This window comes from Lithobates pipiens, unplaced genomic scaffold (genome assembly GCF_037356315.1).
Source record: "Lithobates pipiens isolate NorthernLeopardFrog02 unplaced genomic scaffold, aLitPip1_a1.2 Scaffold_16, whole genome shotgun sequence".
In the NCBI taxonomy this organism is placed as follows: domain Eukaryota; kingdom Metazoa; phylum Chordata; class Amphibia; order Anura; family Ranidae; genus Lithobates; species Lithobates pipiens.
Genome location: NW_027507748.1, coordinates 273,723,696 through 273,744,485, shown reverse-complemented (window position 1 = coordinate 273,744,485; position 20,790 = coordinate 273,723,696). Strand labels below are relative to the sequence as shown.

At 41.0% G+C, this 20,790-nt stretch overlaps 1 protein-coding gene across 2 annotated transcripts in view; it reads left to right on the top strand.

Annotated features, from left to right (window-relative positions):
• Nucleotides 1–502: 502 nt before the first annotated feature.
• The window catches only part of GRM4 (glutamate metabotropic receptor 4), a 315,342-nt gene continuing 295,054 nt past the window's right edge, over nt 503–20,790 (top strand). The window contains exon 1 of one of the 2 annotated variants that reach the window (XM_077481412.1): nt 503–1,195. The gene's annotated coding sequence lies outside the window, so the exon portion shown is untranslated. Of the gene's footprint in view, nt 1,196–1,323; nt 1,418–20,790 lie in introns of those variants that run through there. The other variant, XM_077481413.1, reaches the window with a different exon arrangement.

Here is a 20,790-nt window from a genome sequence, read left to right as displayed (position 1 = left end):
ATCCAGATATTAATTTACTAAGCTTGGCAACCAATCAGTTTCTAGCTTTCATTTTCACAGCTTAACTAAACAAGCAGAAGTTAGAAGCTGATTGGCTACTGATCACAGCTGCTGCAGATTTTGTCTGCTCCGGTTTTAGTAGGAACCCCTCTGCAATGCTAATGTTCTTAGATCAGCAGAAAGGCATATAGGTCTTTTGTATGGGTCCCAGGAGGTCCAATATCTCTCAGCTCCCCCCTGCCCCCAGCTGTGTGAGAGGCTATGACCTGGCTCTCCTGGGTCCTGATCTGTCTGTCACCAGTAAAGAAATGTTGTGCCTGATGAGCAGAGAGCCGGGCTCAGCAGTGACTGCAGGTGACAGCAGCAGCTGCGCTCTGTGATGTGCAGCTTCTAGCAGAGAACAGCCACTGACTACGGGGTGCTGGCAGGCTGTACTGTGTGTGTAGGGGGGGGTGTCGATTTCCTCTTTTCTCTAAACTCACATTCATTTGAATCCCTGCCATCCTGGCAATCCCATGAGCACAGGGCAGCATGATTTTGGCAGCAGCTGGCAGCAGCATCAAGCTGGGACAGGTCACCAGCTCAGCCCCTTAATCCAATCACAGAGGTAGAGGGGGTGACACAGGGTGGTTGTGTAAGAGTACAGGAATCTAGCTTGCAAGGAAAGGACCTGCCTTCTTAGAGGAGGAGAGGAAGGGTGGGTGCTTGGAGATCACAGAAAGAGCAGTATTGGTTTGTAGACAAACCCCCCTTTTCCTTTTTTTTTTTCTTTTTTTTCCCTCCTGGGTGGGGGTTGGGGGACCTTTACCTTGTGTGTGGGAGCCCCACATCCCATCTCACGTGTGCTCTTGGAAGTCCCAGCAATGCATTGGTAGCACTGATGGTCATTCCAGCACTGCTTCTATTGGAAAGCATCGTTACATCTTGTTTCAGGACCACTTCTAGTGGACAGCTCCTTCCATCCGCACCAGTCTGCCAGCGTTCCCTGGACGTTTCCCATCTCTAGGATCCTTCTCTGTGGACTAACCTACCTTTGGACCTCTAGGACTACTATACACCCTGACACTGTCACTTCCTAATTATGTAAACACCCCCCCCCAACTGCTGCAGGAAAAGGGGGGAACTCCATCTTCACCTCCACCCCCTTCTACACAAGATGACCACTGAAGACTCCTGTCTTTAAATTCAAACGCTGGTAAGTGATTTATCCCCAGAGGCTTGCTGCTTCTTTATATTCATATTGGAAAAGGGGGGGTTAAAGCTAGCCTCTTTGCTTGTGGGCTAGCTAAAAGGGTTAACTATCCCTAAGAGAGCATTCAGTCTGCCAGCTGACGATGTGCTTCGCAAGGAGAGACCCTGCTCTGATCATATTCCATTACAAGCTGGAAACTGAGCAAAAGGAGAGAGAACATCCAAAGTGAGAGGGGATGGGGGGGAAGCAGGCTGAGCGATTACCTTTAATTCTCAAGAGCTGTGCGAGCTTGTTCTGTGCTGGGAAGACTAGAACATGCAGATGTGCTTAATGTTTTGTGGCACAGCTTCTTCTAGCTCCCCTGCAAGTGGCTGTAGTATGTTGGAGTGTATGGCAAACATTTAGTGGTTTGATGCTTTATGCTTCTACATAGTTAATGGCTTGTCTGTCATTTGTCTCCTTCTGTTTCTTTATCCCTGTCTCACCCACTGTTATTTGCTTTTGTCTGTCTAGTCTAAATGTGGCCATTTACATTGGAGTGCCCCTGTACTAATTTTGCAAGCAATCTAATATATTTCCCCCCCACTCCAGTCTCCCAGGCACTTTCATTCCTCTGTTTCAGTGCTCACTCACCTCCCTATTTGCATTTGGTCTTGTGCAACTGCTTTCAGTGATCTACCATTCCTCCCTATACAGAAGCATCCCCATTATCTTTACTTCATCTATTTGCCAGTCTCTTTACATTTGTTCATCATACCTCTGTGTGTGATTTAAGTCTCATTTTCACCCCATACACTCTGTTCCCATTTCTAGGACTCTCTCCCCAGCTCCTGGTGTAGCTCTCCCTCTTATCTCCTATACATCCCCCCCCCCCTCCTATGTTTTCCTGTGCGTTAAATATTTTCATCTGCTCCTCTGAATTGCACCCATTTAACATCTTTAGGGCAGACTGCTCCAGTCTGTGGTTGGCAGCGAGAAGTCTTGATTAAAATCAGTCTTCTCTCTTGCAGTAGAGAGAGATTTACAGGCACTGAGATATAGAGGGTAATTAAAAATCCATTTTAGTTTGTGGGAGGGGGTAAGAGAATAGAAGAGAGAAGGGTAGAATTACCCCAAGGGGATCTTCTCTTTATTAATTTGCATATTGGCCAGGTTAATTCTTACTTAATTCTTTCTTAATAATGAAATTGTACCTGCATTAGACCTGGTCTGGTGCATGGAAGGAATCCTGTGTACAGAATATAGTTTGAAGCAGTGCAACATTTCAGGATATGTTAAATCTTTTGAACTGTTTGTCAGTACTACTAACAGCAAAAGGCTAAAGTGCTTCAGCCCAAAAATGAATAAATACTACCCAGTCATCTATCTATCCATATATATATATATATATATATATATATATATATATATATATATATATATATATATATATATATATATATATATATATACATACACACACACACACATCGGCCCCAGCCCATGATCCTATGTATCACTATTGATGTTTTGGGATGTTGAGACTTTCTTAAAATTGTGTTTCACCTAATGGTGAACAGTGCCCTATGTTTACAGATTACTGGGGGGATAATTTAAGAATTGTTGAGTGACAAATGAAGGCTGCCCATTATATTGGCATGCATTTCTGGTTAATAGAGTGTGTAAGATGGACCCCTTAGAGTGAAATATAGGACCAAACAGAGGCACATATATCACGCTTATTAAAGCCTGAAGAAGATATACATGCAGACTGTTATTATATATGGTACGTGTTGCAAGTTTATAGTGGAGTTCTATTTTTCAGACTAAACTATAAGGCACTTTAACCTATTTAAAGCAGATTGCAGGGGCATGCTGAGATATTGCTGTTTCCTCTCCAGTGTACAGCTGATTGATCTTCTGACTACCGATTATGAGGGATACCAGTTTTTGATGTGCTTATGTGTACATACACACAAGCTGTGTTTATTGGAGAGTACGGGAAATGAATGCAAATGTGTACAGATTGCATTCTGGGAGCATTTTTCCTTCCCAACTGTGTTTTACTGCATTTCATATTGCTATGTTTGCCTCAGCTGCACAGTAGTTTGACCCCTGGACTACAGATTACTGGGACATTTTCATAGTGGTATATTCATAATACAGTGTAAAGCCATACATGGATTGCAATTGACAAAAACAAGCAATCCTTCATTATTGTTATATCTCCAGAATATGTAATAATTTATTGCGATATCTATCATCTTTGTTTATGGAACTCCAATTAATAATTATAATTGTTTATTCAATATTGCTTTATTGATCATTTGACAGTAATCAATTCAAGTTGAGTGAAGGCTGCTAATTGCATTATGTTCAGCTATATTATAGCATCTACAATCATATAGTGGCAAGCTTTCAATTTTACCTATGCAGAGTAGTCTAGTATTTGCGACCAAATTGATTTGAGTTTCATACCAGTTGCAGAAATACCAAGGATTTCTTCAAGAAAGAAAGTAATCCAAACATTTCTATACATACAAACTCCTTAATTATAACAAGGGGTAACAATAGTTGTAAAAAAAATCCAAATATTTTTTTCCTTGATTGCCATTATCACTAAATGCTCTAGGGCAGTCTTTCTCAACCTTTTTACCTTAGGGAACCCTTGAAATAATGATCTCATGGACCCCCTACTAATCAATGGTCCCAGGGAACCCCTACTATTCATTAGCATATCTATAGCTCATGGTACATTAGTGTGCACGGTAAATCACAATTTACTTAGAATACTTGACACCCAGGGCTAATCTAAATTACAAACTATTTTTCATTAATAATATTAATAAGGTGAAACAAATAATAATCATAATGGCCAAAAAAGGAATATGGACAGTGACAATTGCAGTGGTACTCTCACATTGATGGTCAGTGGAGAAATGCCCACTTATTATGATAGTCAGTGGAAAAGTACCTTTCTTCATTAGTGGTCAATGTAATGCTCCCCTGCATGGGTGGTCAGTGGAAAAATGCCCACTTAGATTGGTTATTGGTGGGAGTAGATTCTCATTACCTTGGTGGTCATTGTAGTGAAAGAAGGGCCCCATTACACTGGTGGTCAGATCATTAGTCTCAGTGGTTACTTATCTGGGAGTTGGACATTTCTCACTGTTCAAGGAACCATAATCAGCTTCTGATTGCGGATTCCATGGAACAATGTTTGAGAAAGGCCTCTCCAGGCTATTCAACAACCTAATTCTGTTACTGAAGAGAATCCTTCCTATGATTCATGATAAAATATTCTGTCCTCCTGCTCAACTGATATGCCCTTGTCTTTTGTACAGTCCTTGAAGTATAAAGTTAATTTGCCAAATGTTGATAATGATCTTGGATGCATTTATGAATAATAATTAGATCACATCTGAGGTGCCTTTTATGTCAAACTAAACACATTTTTCTAACCTTTAATTAAATGTGAGAACTCGCATCCCTTTTAAATAATTAACTGTCTGCTTAAACATTTTAGAAATCTGCTACGTTCTTCTTAAAGTGTTATGCTCAAAACTTTACCTTTTGAGATCTTGCCCTACAAGGGATTTATATTGAATATGGTCCTGTTACCATGTCCTGTCTGTGTAACGCTATTTTTATTAACATTGAAAGTTATCTTCCATTTAATGACCATTTTTATACTTTGTCACGACCCTTCCAGAATACGTTGCTATTCTGCTGAGGTTCAATAATTCTACATCATTTTGTGTCATCAGCAAAAATAGCTAGCGTAATAAAATGACTCAAAAGAACTGGGCCCAGCTATGATCCTTGTGGTACCTTCTGCTGACTTTTTGCTTTAAAAGAAAACTATAGTGTGTTTTATTAGCACATGCTTTGAGTTGTTATTGTAATGTTTAGCTTACCCATATTTTATGTAAGTCTCATGTTTTACATTCTTGATGCACCGTATTTCCATTATTAGAAATATGCACATAATAATGTAAATGTGGATTATGCCACTAGTGCTTACCTGTATTTCAACATACCGGTAGTCATCCAATTCTCCCAGATTAAAAACTGCTGGCATAAATTCTCATAAACACAGAGAATCTGTTGTTTCAAGACTTGAACAGCAGACTTGAGCACAGGTGGTCATAAATAGCCTGAGCTCACCCCCAATTTGAAGAAAATCTGGCCATTTAGGGCTATCCTAGGGAGATAATAATGAGTAATTTGAAGCACTCGTTATTGCAAACAGTGATTTTCTAACTTGTATAATTTCTGTGCAGTTGGACTGATCCTGCACTTTACTAATTGAGAAGAGTTAAAGAACACTTCACTATACTTGTGCTACTTCTACTAATCAGCGGAGTTGTTTAATTTATCTTGGTGGGTCTTAGCGATTTTAAGCATGTGGAGATGTCTGCCAGCCCAGTACTATTGAGGAGACTATATTACTATAATTTTAGGGCACATCCAGTTACAAAACTACTAAGCAAAAAACAGTGCTCATAATAAATAAATATAGCTGCATGATTATACATGATTACAAACTATTTAGCATGACACCTCACATTTATATCTCCAAACTGTTTCCTTTTGAAAACATTGAAAAGTTTTGAGGTCCTTTTTACAAAGCTGAAGAAACTGGCCCACAACGATGAGGTTTGGATTTTCATCTAAATGGGTTTGTTAAGGATACAGCACATGGTGGTCCTGAAATTTGCCAGACTGAATTTGGTGTTGAAATTAATGGAGAGCTTTGGTTCGGTCCAATCCCATGGGATGTCAGATAATAGCAAGCTCCTCCCAATTAGCTGAAGCCAAGGGATTCTGCATCCCGCAGCCACACGTAATAAAGGGTTGGATATGCTGGTGAAATCATTGATTTACTATGGCTACGTGACCATACTTTTTTCCTTTTGTTTTTATTTTACACCATATTTCTTTAAAATTCCTGCAAGGTTAAAAAATGGTTTGGAGTTTAGTTTTTTTTTAGTTTTTTTATTTAATTTTCTTTTGATTCCTATTTCAGGGTCTGCAAAATACAATTGTTGCTGACATGACAAAGATGCATTTTTGTTTGTAATGTGTTACCACATATACTTGTGCATTAAAGGGGGTACATGTGGGAAATCAGCGTGCACCATAGCAGTGAGGAGGTAGTAGGAGGCAAGCAGGCTCTACAAGACAAAGTGATGATAGGACCTAGGAGCCTATTGTCTGCAACTCCTTCTCTCAGGCACAGAGCAGCCTATTGTCTGCAACTTCTGTTAATGCACCCTCTTCTTCCTCCTTCTCCGCTTCTGCTAATCTTGCCATAGCCCTATAAATTGACAAAGAGGAATCATCAGGATTATTTAATCACTCTATCACTGCAGGATGATGGTCTTGGTCCTGAGCAAACATTCCAACTTTCAGATATAGACGATGAGGAAGATAGCACCACAACCATAGAGGGAAGTGATATCTGCAGGGAGCAGCAAGAGGCAGTTATGTTTCAGTAGCGGAGCTTACTGCAAAGTGAGAGTGGCTGATAAGTTGGCAGGCCATCTGTGGGTGCCAGTGATTGAAGAGAAGGAAAGTTCCAAGGTGGGGATGCTGAAGAGCATTGAGGGAGGATTTTGGTCCAGGGGCATAGACAGCTTTCAGAGGACTAAAGGGAGCATCCTAATCCATTTTGCAGCAATCCCCTACAGGTGCAGGCCACTGCTGGGCCCATAGTTGGTCCACAGAGATCCTCAGCATGTGACTTTTCTATATATATATATATATATATATATATATATCTGCTGCTAAGAGCACCATTGCGGTCTGCAGCCTCTTCCTGCTGTGTATCAGGGGTGACAAAAGTACCAGACCTTGGGGTACCGTGTGCATGTGGAAAAAAATGACTGCATCACAGAACACAGAACAGTGAGAGCATCACTTCAGTGATACAAGTTGGCGGAAAAAGGCCTACACTTCTGCACTTTGTACCTCACTTTCTAAATCTAGAGGCGATTCAGTTCGCATTGTGCGCTATATAAGTATTTCATTCATTCATTCATTCATCTCCCCTGCCTCTGCAACATTCTCTTGCGACAGCTGCTGCAATATCTGTGGCATTCTGCAACAGGGATGGAAGTTTCATAAGAGATTTCAGAGGCTTAAGATACACAACATCAACAGGGGAAGAGGGTCATGGGGCCATGCTAATAAGAGTGAAAGGAAGGCTTGAACCACTGCAAATGTCTCCTGAACCCACCCTGCTATCCCCAGCAGCATACTGTTCTCAAGGCAGCTACTGGAGTGGAAGAAAAATGTCCCCAAATCACCCCATGTTCAGGATACTAATGCCAGCTTGGTAAAATAGATGGCTTTGCGCCTACTCACATTCCAGCTCATGGAATCAAACACCCTCCACAACTTTATGGCTTGTGCTACACCAGAGTGGCAGGCACCCAGCCACCATTATTTTGCCCTGAAGGCCATCCCTGCTCTCTACTAGCATGTGGTATTCATTGTGTCCTTGTCACTGAAGGATCCTCTCAGTGGCATTAAACACATTATCTCGGACATGTGGGCCAGTAAGTATGGGCAGGGATGCTACATATCCTTCACAGTATGCTGAGTCAGTCTTCTGGTGGCTGGGAAGGATGCAAGATGGGTTATTCTCCTGGATCTAGTGGTGCCATCATCTTTTGTTCATTGGTTACAATGCAGTCATTTGTACCTCCTCATCACTGCCCTCATCTTCTGACTCTTTAGACCTAGCAGTCCCAACCAAGCCCAACTGGATAACTACTGCCATGCTATGTTGCAGCTCATCTGCCTGGGGGACAGTAGCCACACTGGGTCTCAACTGCTGGCAACTCTCCAGGCCCAGGCTAGCAGTTGACTCATCACAAGTCATTTTTAGCCATGCAAGGTCATGTGTGATAACAGCAATAACGTGCTGGCTGCCCTTTACCACACATGTACCTTGCCTGGCACATATCCTCAACCTGGTGGGGCAGCAGTTGAAGTACACTATCTTTCAGCAGGTATTTCACCAGGCCAGAAGGATTTGTGTTCACTTTAGGTAGTCACACTTGCCAATTGCTTGGCAGAAATGCAGCGGCAACATGAGCTTGGGCTCATTGTTAGCCATACTGTTAGCCATACCTATGTAATTATGATACAATGCCTCTCCGTCTTATAGAGCAAACTATTATAAATGTATAAACTGGGCATTGGAGGCACAGCATCAGGTGGAAGAGGAGGACTTTTTGCTGGTGATTTATGGCCATATGGATCCTCCTCTGCAAGGCAAAGGCAGCAGGGGACAGAGGAGGAATACAAAGAGGAGAAGAGCTGGGACGCTGGTGGTAAAGATGAATTCTGATGGACTTTAAGGAAGACATTTTTCCCTTCCCTAACCCTAGGAGTTTTACCTGGGTGGGTCAAAATTGTTGGGGACATTATTGTCCTCAGCAACACTGGAGACTTTAGGTCCTCTGCTGCATAAATTTTGGGCAAATGGTGGCATAAATTCCTGCACAAGGATCACAGGATTTGGGTAATCGAAAAGAGAGACCACTGTTGGATGGCCACCCATTAGATTCTGGATGCAATGGTAAAATTTACGGTCTACTGCCATCACCCCAAAGAAAGGCAAAAATGCAGCATTTGAGGAGGTGCTAAGTAACTAAGGAACTCAATTTTTTCATAGTGGCAGAATCCCCTCTAACCAAGATGCCTCCAGTCTTCTGATCCCTGAAAGGAGGAGTGGCAGTGGTAGTGCTGCCTCTGTACTGCTTTTAAGAGTTTTTGCAAATCAGAGCAGCCAGGACTGGTGCCATACAGCACTCACAGGTAGCACCTGAACCACATGATTGCTGGCTACATTCCAGGGATGATGTGGACCCTCTCAGAAGTGTGTATTCCACTGACATTTGGAAACAAGATATACCTGTGCTCAGATCCCAGTAGCTTGTAAATGCATATAATCTACCAGGTGCTAAAGGGGTGTGACCACATATTAACACTAAAAATACTGAATGAACCCTCTGCACACTGCTCTACCCTTTCAAGCAAACTTTGCAATAAAGATATGGATATTTAGTTCACACATATTGCAATACATGTTTAAGCTGATCAACTGTGTAGCTCTTCCCCGTTTTGTGTCTTATTGCCCCAGGTTGTCATTGTGTCCACAGGAGCATTTGTAGTGGCAAAGAAGAGTAGGACTGACTAAAGAGGGATTGCTTTGATGCAGTTGGTCAGTTTAAACATGTGTTGCAATATGTGTGAACTAAATATCCCTATTTTTCATTGCAAAGTTTGCTTGAAAGGGTATAGCGGTATGCAGAGGGTTAATCCAGTATTTTTACCATTGACTATTGGGTGTCTAGGCTTTAGCCACGGTTCTGTTTGAAAGGGCTGTAGCACAACAGCAGGTTTGCTATGAAGAGCTACTGCAATATTTGTATCTCCCCTGACAATATATATTGGTTTACTTTCATTAAAATGACTTCAAAACCCATTCTGTTGATGCTACAGACTAAACTGTTATTTTCATCCAACCATCCCTTCTTAAAAATTATACTCGCCAAGATTAACAGCTCCTGCCACCTCTCTTGGCCCATCCCAAACTGCAAAGGTGCCACACAATGTTTTTGCAGCCCGGCCTCAGCTGCCAATTTACTGATATTTTCTGAAGGGTAAATACTGCTGTGTGTCTCAAAGTCTGTGGTCTGTTTTAGTGTCCAGGCACTGTAAAGGTTCCACACAATGTTTCCACTGCTGGTCAGCAGCCAAATGTCTAGTGTTTGCTGTAGGGAAAATTCTGCATTGCACCTTGAAGTGTGCTCCTCAAACATATATCTGTGGCTACTGTCACTCAGATAATACACTGTTATATTTATTTTAAGCTAAAACCTACCTTGTCTCCTCCTCTTATACTGCGGCCTAACCAAGCTTTTTACATACTGTCCAGCCACTAAACAATATTTGTTGTTATTGTCTCAGATAATACACTGTATTTTTTCTTGCAAGATAAAACCTACCTTGTCGCTTTCTATGTACTGCTTATTCAAATGCTCATTTTCTGTCTTGAAATTTATATTAAATACATACTACAAGTCTATAGTTTGAATATGTTGGGAATAATTAGGAATGTAGGTTTGTAATATTTTATTTTTAAGACAATGCAGTGCTGTACTTCAAAAAAAGAAGCTCACAAACAATACTATTATATTTCTGTGCCACTGGCCAATTTGTACAAAGTTGAGAGCTTTGGCTTTATTTTTTATTTTATTTCCTATAGATTTTTTATCTTTTGTGGCTGCTACTTCACCAGTCAATTCAGGCCTACTATGGCTTGATAATAAAAATAAAGACATGCAGCCAAATCTACCTAAAAAGGCCCTTTTTCATGTTAAAAAGGTGTTCTATCGAGGCCAGTCAAGTTCCTCCACCCCAAACTCGCTCATTCATGTCTTTATGGACCTTGCTTTGTGCACTGGTGTGGAGTCATGTTGGAACAGGAAGGGGCCATCCCCAAACTGTTCTCGCAAAATTGGTAGCATGAAATTGTCCAAAATGTCTTGGTATGCTAGGGGCCAAGCCCAACCTCTAAAACAACCCCACACCATAATCCCCCCTTTGCCACATGATTTGGAGGGGTGGCCCAATACTTTTGGCAATATAGTATGGATCAGCAAGTTTGAGGTGGAGGAACTTGAGTGGACTGCAAGTCCTGACCTCAACCCGATAGAACACCTTTGGGATGAATTAGAGCGGAGACTGGGATGGGGACCTTCTCATCTAACATCAGTGCCTGACCTCACAAATGTGCTTCTGGAAAAATGGGCAAACATTCCCATAGACACACTCCTAAACAGACAACCTTCCCAGAAGAGTTGAAGCTGTTATAGATGCAAAGGGTTGGCCAACTCAATATTGAACCCTACAGACTAGTACTGGAATGCCATCAAAGTTCATGTGCGTGTAAAAGCAGGTGCCCCAATACTTTTGGCAATATAGTGTATATACAGTATATATGTATATATTTTATAAATACATTTTTATTTCTTTTTTTTAGAAGTGATCACAAAATCTCTGTTCCCAGCTGCATAAGGGGTGTAAATAGCTGAGGGCGGAGAAACAGCAGTACACTGATCTCCCAGTGAATAACTGTGTAGGGTGGTGTGTCACCACAAGTCTGATCATTAAAGGAGAGCAGGCTGAGTTGTCAGCTCAGCCAGAATACTGACCATGCTGTGCTCTCATGCTTAGTGGGGTAAGTTTGAAATAGGAGAGCAGGGGGAGAAACACCAGGTATTTCACACAAAGGAAGCAATGCAAGACAACAGGATCATGGTACAATAGGCACATATCAGGAATATGAAATGTTCGGTCAACATATTCTTTAGCAAATATATTTGAATAACAGTGATTTTTCACAATGATAATCAACAGTATTAATCAATAGTATTTAGCAATGTTTACAATAGAAGGTGTTAAAGTCAGGAATACAGAAGTAGTTATATGTGTTGGTCAATGACATGAATTAATCAGACAAATATGCAGCGTATAGATAAGGGACCTAAATGATCTGCTTGCTGACCAGCCACTGTCATTATACTGCGGCAGGACAACTCATTCCCGTGAATCAGCGTAGCTGTACATCGGTCCCTTTAACCACTATAGTAGGCATGTGCGCTGATGTGCGTGGCCAGTGACTGCGATGTCCGCTGGTCACCCACAATCGCTCCACAGAGAGCCAGAACAGGGATCTGTCAATGTAAACAAACAGATCCCATTCTGTCAGGAAAGTACAGAGTGATCGTCTGTTCCTAGGGATCAAGAACAGTGATGTCCCACAGTTAGAATCACCTCCCAGGGAACACATTTAACTCCTTGATCACCCCAAGTGTTAACCCCTTCCCTGCTAGTATCATTTATACAGTAATCAGTGCATTTTTATAGCACTGATCGCTGTATAAATGTCACTGACCCCCAAAAAAAGTGTCCAATCTGTGCACCGCAATGTCACAGTCCCACTAAAAATCAATGATTATCGCCATTACTAGTAAAAAAATTATAATAATACTAATAATAAAAATGCCATAAATATATAATTTTTGTGCAAACCAATCAATATACGATTATTGCGATTTTTTATTTTTGTTATTACCAAAAATATGTAGAAGAATACATATTGGCCCAAACTGATGAAGCCATTTTTTTTCTTTTTTTGGATATTTATTATTGCAAAAATTATAAAATATTGTTTTTGTTTCAAAATTGCCAGTCTTTTTTTCTTTATAGCGCAAAAAATAAAAAACACAGAGGTGATTAAATATCATCAAAAAAAATCTCTATTTGTGGGAAAAGAAGGACATCAATTTAGTTTGGGTACCACATAATTGTCAGTTAAAGCGATGCAGTGCCATATTGCAAAAAAGGGCCTGGTCATTAAGGGGTAAATCCTTCCGGGGCTGAAGTGGTTAATCCCCTTTTCTGTTCCAACCAAGGCAATAATTAAACTGCACTGCCTTGTCTTGCTTTTATAGGTACTGGAGGAAAAGAAGATGCAGATTTCCCATTACTGACTTGCACTGACTTGATGTATATTGTGGCAGAATCATTTGAGGAACCTGGGAAGAATTCTGACTCATTCTGTCCCTAGATGGCACACCACTGCTTTCATATACCATTTTTAAGCATGTGAAAAGGAAACCTATAATCTTCCTTATAGAAAATACTAAATATGTATTACTTATTTACAGATCATTTTCTGCACTTAAAGGCCGTGATATAAGGGGATCTGTCAGGATCAAAATATGGGACGTTACTTTGCAAACTTGTTTTTTTGAGTGCAAGCTCCAAGGCTGTATTGCTTTATTCTTCCTTTACTATTGGCAAGTCAGTAACTCAAAATCATGTGTCCTGACATTTCAAGAAGTGAATAAGCAATAGGAAAGCCTTTACCTTCAAACAAGTGAGCAATGAAACCTCCTATGTTGCTATTCATACAACATGGTCCTTTAAGCTTAACCCCTTGATGTCAATGTAATACAAATATGCAGCCTTCGGTTTCAAGGGGTTGTACCAGGGTGAAGCCTGCAGCTACCGGCATCACCCTGGTACAGTTTTTTAGAAACCGACGGTCGGCATTCTTCTGATTGCAACCAATGCAGCTAAGCAGCTGCTCGGCTCTTAGTACAAGCAGTGGGAGGGCACAGCCCTCCCCTCCTGCTGCCTTCCACGGCTCGCCCGTCCCACCGGGAAGCCCAATTGACCAGCCAGCACATACACCGGCTGGCCAGAGACCCAAAAAATGCCAGAATCACCTTTTATCAGGTCTCGTCTCTAGTAATCCAGAAGCCATGACATCACTTCCGGTTTACTCAAGACTTAAAGGTGCCAGATTTTAAAAAAATGACAGCATTCAAAACAGCCAAACTTGGCTTTTTGAATGCTTTTAAGTGCAAAGGAGGGATCTTGGATCTTATAGCCCCCAGATCTCTCCATAAAGAGTACCTGTCATTGCCTATTAGGCCCCTTTCACACGGGACGGATCAGTAATTATCCGCCCTCTGATGATCCGCTTGCTCAGCGGGGATCGCTCCGTTGTCCCCGCTGAGCCAGCGGCGGACAGGACAGCCTCCGTACACTGTGCAGGGACCGCCCTGTCAGCTCTCCGCTCTTCTCTATGGGGATCGGATGTGCACGGACCATCTGTCCGTGTTCATCCGATCCGCTCTGCAGACGGATAGAAAAATAGGATTTTCCTCCGTCTGCAGAATCGGACAGTAGCGGAGGCGGACAATAGCGGGTGTCTGCGGATGTTCATCCGCAGACACCCGCTATCCCATAGGGATGCATGTATGTCCGTATTTCATCCGCAAACGGATGGATGAAATACGGACATACTGTCCGCATGTGTGAAAGGGGCCTAACTGTCACAAGGGATGTTTGCATTCCTTGTGACAGCAATAAAAGTGATAAACAATTTAAACGGACAGTGTAAAAATAAAATTAAATAAATTTGAATGGTTTTAAGTGCAAAGGAAGGATATGGGGTCTTCCAGACCCCAGATCTCTCCATAAAGAGTACCTGTCAGTAACTATTACTGTCACAAGGGATGTGTACATTCCTTGTGAAAACAATAAAAGTGATAAAAAAAATTTAACGGACAGTGTAAAAATAAAACAAAATAAATAAGAATTTTTTTTTTTAAGCGCCCCACCCCTGTGCTCACACGCAGATGCAAACGCATACATAAATTGCGACAGTGTCCAAACCACACATGTGAGGTATCGACGCAATCATAAGAACAAGAGGAGTAATTTTCATGCAAGACCTTCTCTATAACTCTAAACAGGTAACCTGTAAAATATTTTAAAGCATCGCCTATGGAGATTTTTAAGTACCGTAGTTTTTCGTTATTCCACGAGTGTGCACAATTTTAGAGCATGACATGTTAGGTATCAATTTATTCTGTTTAACATCACCTTTCTTATTATACAAAAGCATTGGGCTAACTTTACAGGTTTTTTATAGTTCATGAACGTGTATTTCATCCCAAAAAATTGCATTTGAAAGACCGCTGCACAAATACAGTGTGACAAAATATTGCAACAATCGCCATTTTATTCTCTACGGCAGTGGTCATCAACCCTATTCTCAGGGTCCACTAACAGGCCAGGTTTGCAAGGTAACTAAAATACATCCCAGGTGATATAATTTGCTGCTCAGCGATTGCAGTATTCTAGTCTGCATCTCCCCAATACATAAAACCTGGCCTATTAATGGGCCCTGAGGACAGGGTTTATGACCACTGCTCTAGAGTCTCTGCTAAAAAAAAAATATATATATATATATATATATATATATATATATATATATATATATATATATATATAATGTTTTGAGGTTCTAAGTAATTTTCTAGCAAAAAATACTGATTTAAACTTCTAAGCAACATGTGTCAGAAAAAGGCTTAGGTATGAAGGGATTAAAGGAAGATTCCAACTTTTGAAAAAAATAAATAAAAGCAAGACGAAGTTGATATGCTTATTTTAAAGAGGAAGTAAACCCTGATGGGTTTACTTCCTCTTTGATTCCCTGCAAAGGTAAAGCATAATGGGCTACTATGCATTGCATAGTAGCCCATTATGTGTCACTTACCTGACAAAGGAGCCAGCGATGTCACCTCTGTCCCCTTGTGTACAGAGCCTCCATCTTCTTGGTGGGTCTCGCTGCTCCGGCGTTGTCATTGGATGGAGCCGCAATGACGCCACTCCCGCGCATGCACACGGGAGCCGCCACTTGCGGCATATCGGCGTTAACAGCGGCGCGCTCAGTGTGCCTGCTCGCCGCTGTCTACGGCGCAAGCGGTGCCTGTCTTTTGGCAAAAATCTCCTAAACCGTGTAGGTTTAGGAGATATTTCTTGAATCTACAGGTAAGCCTTAATCTAGGCTTACCTGTAGGTCAAAGTGGTTTGTAAGGGTTTACAACTGCTTTAAGGCATCATGGAGAGTCCTGTGGAGTGAGCAGCAATAGGGTTACCCCTCTGTGTGTCTCAGGATTAGGGATGAGCTCCAGCATGTTCGCACACTCCACGTGCAGAGCCCGCCAGGAAGTCGGCGCAGTGCTGCGCTAATCACAGGCAGTGAGACATTTCCCGATCTCTGCAGCCGCGCATTGGGACAATGTCTCACTGCCTGTGATTAGTGTAGCGCCACACCGACTTCCTGGCGGGCTCTGCACGTGGAGTGTGCGAACACGCCTGAGCTCATCCTTACTCAGGATGCATCTTTCACTAATCTGACTGCAATGCATTAAAATAAGTTTGTTTTGAGTTCCTCCACCTTGCACATTGGCTTAGCTGTATATGCTATTTTTAAAAAAATGTTTTTTTTCTTTTTACTTTAGAATATTATAGGCAACATCATTTTTGCTAACACAGTGAAAAGCAAAAAACAACTGTTATGCAGACAAGTGGGTAATTAGGCATATTTTAGATAGATACACTGAAAAATAGATATAAATAGATAGATACATGTACAGACGGCTACATACAGATATCAGCAGAATTAACAGAGATTGGAAACCCCATCCCTCTGTTAGTTTTTTGATTCTCTCCCCTTGAGAGCTGATAAAGACAGAATTTCAATGGGATTTCCAGGAAGCTGCAGCTTCAAATTGTAACCCTTTTGTGATCATTTTCTATATGCAGTGTTGGCCTGGACTAACCAAATGTATATTTCACATTTCACATAATAATAATAAAAGCTAGCAACATTTTCATGCTGAGTTGACTTTTCATTGCACAGCACTGTTTTTTGAAAAGGAATTTGTACAGTCACGAGTAAAAAGTAGTTCAATAAGTGACATTAATTTCTATTAGTAATCATTGATTTTAAGATTAGCGGAATGGAATTGTAACTCCTAGAAGCACAGTCTTGAATCCATCACTGTTAATCAACTTGGTACCCATAAACTCAGTACAATGCTATTTCAACTATATGTCAGTTTATTTCCAACGGCCCTGCCCCTAGCTGCCTTCCTTCAAATACATGGCTGTGTCAGTTCTTCTCTGCTGTAGAGCTCCTCTGCTGCTTCTGTACTGTGAAAACCTCCTTAATACACAAAATGCTATCACAGCATCTTCATCCCACTCTCTGTACTGGCAAAAGCAGATTGTAAGCTGAATTTCCCTCTCTATTTCCTGTGACTCTAATAAGGGACTACAGGGAAGATGCTGCAGCTGTCCCCTCCCAGCACAAAACACAAGAAATATTATCTGTAATGAGAGCCAAAGGGAAAGGAGCATGAGAAAATAAATAAAGAAAAGGGAGAGCAAAGATAATAAAGGAGCTGGGCATAGGGAGACATGGAAAGGTGAGGCTGACATGTCTGTGCTCTGCCACATGATATTTACAATGGTACAAAGTTGACAAGGTTGGAAGGTGAACCAGCCAAAACCACCAAAACATATACTGTTGATAATTATTGGTCTTGGCTTAGATTTTTTTTTTTTAAAGGAATATCTATTCTATTTAATAATATTTTAGAAGTATGTGTTAAGGACATCAGTTTGATGTAAGTATTGTTATGAATGCATGTTCATTTTATTTTTAAAAACATTTATCTATTTAAAATTTGTAATTATAAATGTACAAGTGGACAGCCATATTTGATCATTACATGCCCATAATACTCTTTCTCATGATGCAGCTTTATTGGAGTCGAGCTACTGTAAGAAAGGTTAATCTAGCATGATCTATTTAATGATCGATTTATTGATTAATAAAATTGATTTATTGATACTGTTATTTTTTATGTATTTGTATATATAAATATATATATACACATTATTTTATGTTATTTTATTTAAAGTCAGCATACTGTATATTAAGCCAGGGCTGGGCAAAGCCCAGTAGTCAATGCTACTTTTGAGGTTCTCTCTTGTTATCAATAGATCTGGCTCCTGAAACAAAATCCTCCTGGCACCTGGATTTTACCGAGTGGCTTCTGGATTTTATAATAATTTGTCCACCACTGGATTGATAGATAAGATAAGGTTTTGGGCGGAACCCATTAGATGCTGTCACATGATAGCAGAAAAATTGTGGTAAGGGAATTCACTACCTTGCAGCCACATGTAACAAAAAGGCAGGGATGTTAGTGACATCATTGATTTATTATAGTTGCATGGCCATATTTGGTCAATGACATTTATTAAGTCTAAATGCACATAATATAGCTGGATACTAATATTTATGGGTAAAGTGGATCCAGGGAATATGTGATTGCCACTTGGAGGATCAGGAAGAATTTTTTCCCCAATCCGGATAATGCTTTGTTTTTACCTTCCTCTGGATCAACTGTAGGTATTGGATAGTGAACATGGAGGTTTTCTATTTGAGTGTGTTGGTTTTCTTTTTTTTCTTTGTTGATTGAAATGGATGGACTCTTTTTTTTTGACTAGATTAACTATGTAACAATGTAACATGTGGCTGTGGGGTGAGGAATTTCTCTGGCCACAGCTGATTGGGCCTGTTTTCACATGAAAGCTTCCCGCAGGTGCAGGTCAAAGTGGATTTGGCCAGAACCTTAGCTCTTCGCTATTAAGTAGCGGTGTTCTATCTGGTAGCTTTACAATTGCTTACAATTGCTGCCAGTTGCTAGAAGCCCAGTTTGTCGTTAGCCTATGCACCATTCAACCTGGTTTCGTTTTGGCTGCTCTGGGCAGCATGTGGGTATAGTTACTCTGACAATGAATGCAACTGCAGTAACATAGACAAGAGGGGGAAGCTCCTATCAGCTAAGGTTCGAAGGTTTGTTCCAGATGTCAGAAGGTTGTGTGAGGAAAAAGAGATGTGAGTTGAGGAATTGAGTAACTGGAACTGCTGTCACACAAAGAGAGAGTCGCACAAAGGGAGAGACACTCTGGTCTGGGTCAATTGAGGGCAGTGGAGAGGCATCATTTATGTTGTGACAGCTGTGAATTAGTTGAAGATGTATCCTCAGTGTTTTTTTACCTGTTTGCTGATGGAAAGCAAGTATAAGGTTTATGTCACACTGACAATTTTATAGTAGTGATTTGTATCAGCTACAGAATCACTCTTTTGTAGTGATTTGTATCATTTAGCAATTTGTTGCTTAGTTGGTCAACATTTAGAGCTAGCTACACTAGCTACTCATGTCATCTTGTGCAGCTGATGATGAACAAGCACTCTGGCCATTTGTAGCTGTATTGATAAGCATTATAGTCAACAACAGCAGTGAGGCCACAAAATGGGTTGTTTTTACTGGCCCCCCAGCTGCCAACTGAAAACCTAACAAGGCAATCAGGGGGGGTTGTACATATGCCACAGCCACAATGCTTTGTTTCACAGCCACTGCAAATTTAACTTTACTTGTTTGATAGGTGCGGTAGCACTGTCTCATTGAAGTCAGTTTAACCAGTCATGGCATGTTAAGGCCACTTGGTGGTGCCGCTCCAGCCTGAGGTGTAGTGCCCCATTGGAACTCAAGATAATAGGATTGGCAGCATAAGAAAAACTCATCCAATGAACATTTTAGCTTAAAACTGCTGCTTGCCAAAGCCGATGTACTGTATACATGTGAAAGCCTCAGCCACGCATGTGAGTCATGTCCTGGGGAGTAGCATTGAGTTGGAAAAAGGATCATCCCCTTATGTCAGTATTTTGTTGGACCACATTTTGCTTTAATTACAGCCTTTAGTATGTTGGGATATGTCTCTAATAACTTTTCACATCTAGACTTCACAATATTTGACCACTCTTCTTTGCAGAACTGCTCAAGTTCAGCCATGCAAGGACATTTTAATTTTTCTCTTTCAACCAAATAAATACATTTTATTTATTGAGCTACAAACAAAAAAAGGGCGACAATTTTGAAAAAGAAAAAACAATAAACAATATTGTTTACTTTTTGCTATAATACATATCCAAAAATAAAAATGTAAAAAAACAAATTTCTTAAAAAATTTAGGCCAATGTATACTCTTCTACATATTTTTGGTAAAAAAAAATCGCAATAAGCGTGTATTGACTGGTTTGCTCAAAAGTTATTGCGTCTATAAACTATGGGATCGATTTATGGACTTATTTTTATTTTTTGGACTGGTAATGGCGGCGATCTGTGATTTTTAGCAGGACTGCAACATTGCGCATACAAATCTGACCCAAAATTACACATTTTAGGAACCAATGACATTATTAAATTGATCAGTGCTCTAAAAATACACTGATCAATGTATAAATGACACTAGCAGGGAAGGGGTTAACACTAGGGGGTGATCAAGGGGTTAACTGTGTTCCCTGCGTTTGTTCTAACTTTAGGGCTGCCAGGGACATGACAGAGATCACTGTTCCCGAACCCTGGGAACAGAAGATCTCTGATGTGTCCCATGTCAGAATGGTGATCCGCCTTGTTTGCAAAGGCAGATCCCTGTTCTGCCTCTGCCCACAACAATCGCAAATGGACATGTAGTGCGCTGGACCTTCCATCCAGTTCAACCTGAGTGAGTGTCTACAATTGTCCCTATCCCTGTACATTGCATACTCACATTGGTCCCTACCCTCAAGGAGCCCACAATCCAAGGTTCCCATTCATATACTAAGGCAAATTTTGGGCAGAAGCCAATTAACCTACCTGCATGTCTTTGGATTGTGGGAGGAAACCGGAGTACCCAGAGGAAACCCACGCAGGCACAGGGAGAACATGCAAACTCCAGGCAGGTAGTGTCATGGTTGGGATTTGGACCAGCAACCCTTGTTACTGCTAGGTGAGAGTGCTAACCACTACACCGCTGTGCCACCCACATCAAACGATATGTCTGGCGGAAATCCAATACAGCTTATCATAGAGGAAAACACCATTTCTACAGTAAAGCATTGAGGTGGTAATATCCTGTTATGGGGGTGTTTCTCTGCAACAGGGACTGGAGAACTTGTCAGGATAGAAGAAAAATGGATGGGGAAAAATGCCATCAAATTCTTGAGGGAAATCTGCTGCCCTCTACAAGAAAGTTGTCAATGTGAAGTAGGTTTACCTTCTAACATGACAATGACCCAAAGCACAAAGCAAAAATGACCACATGGTGGTTGAAGAAGAAAA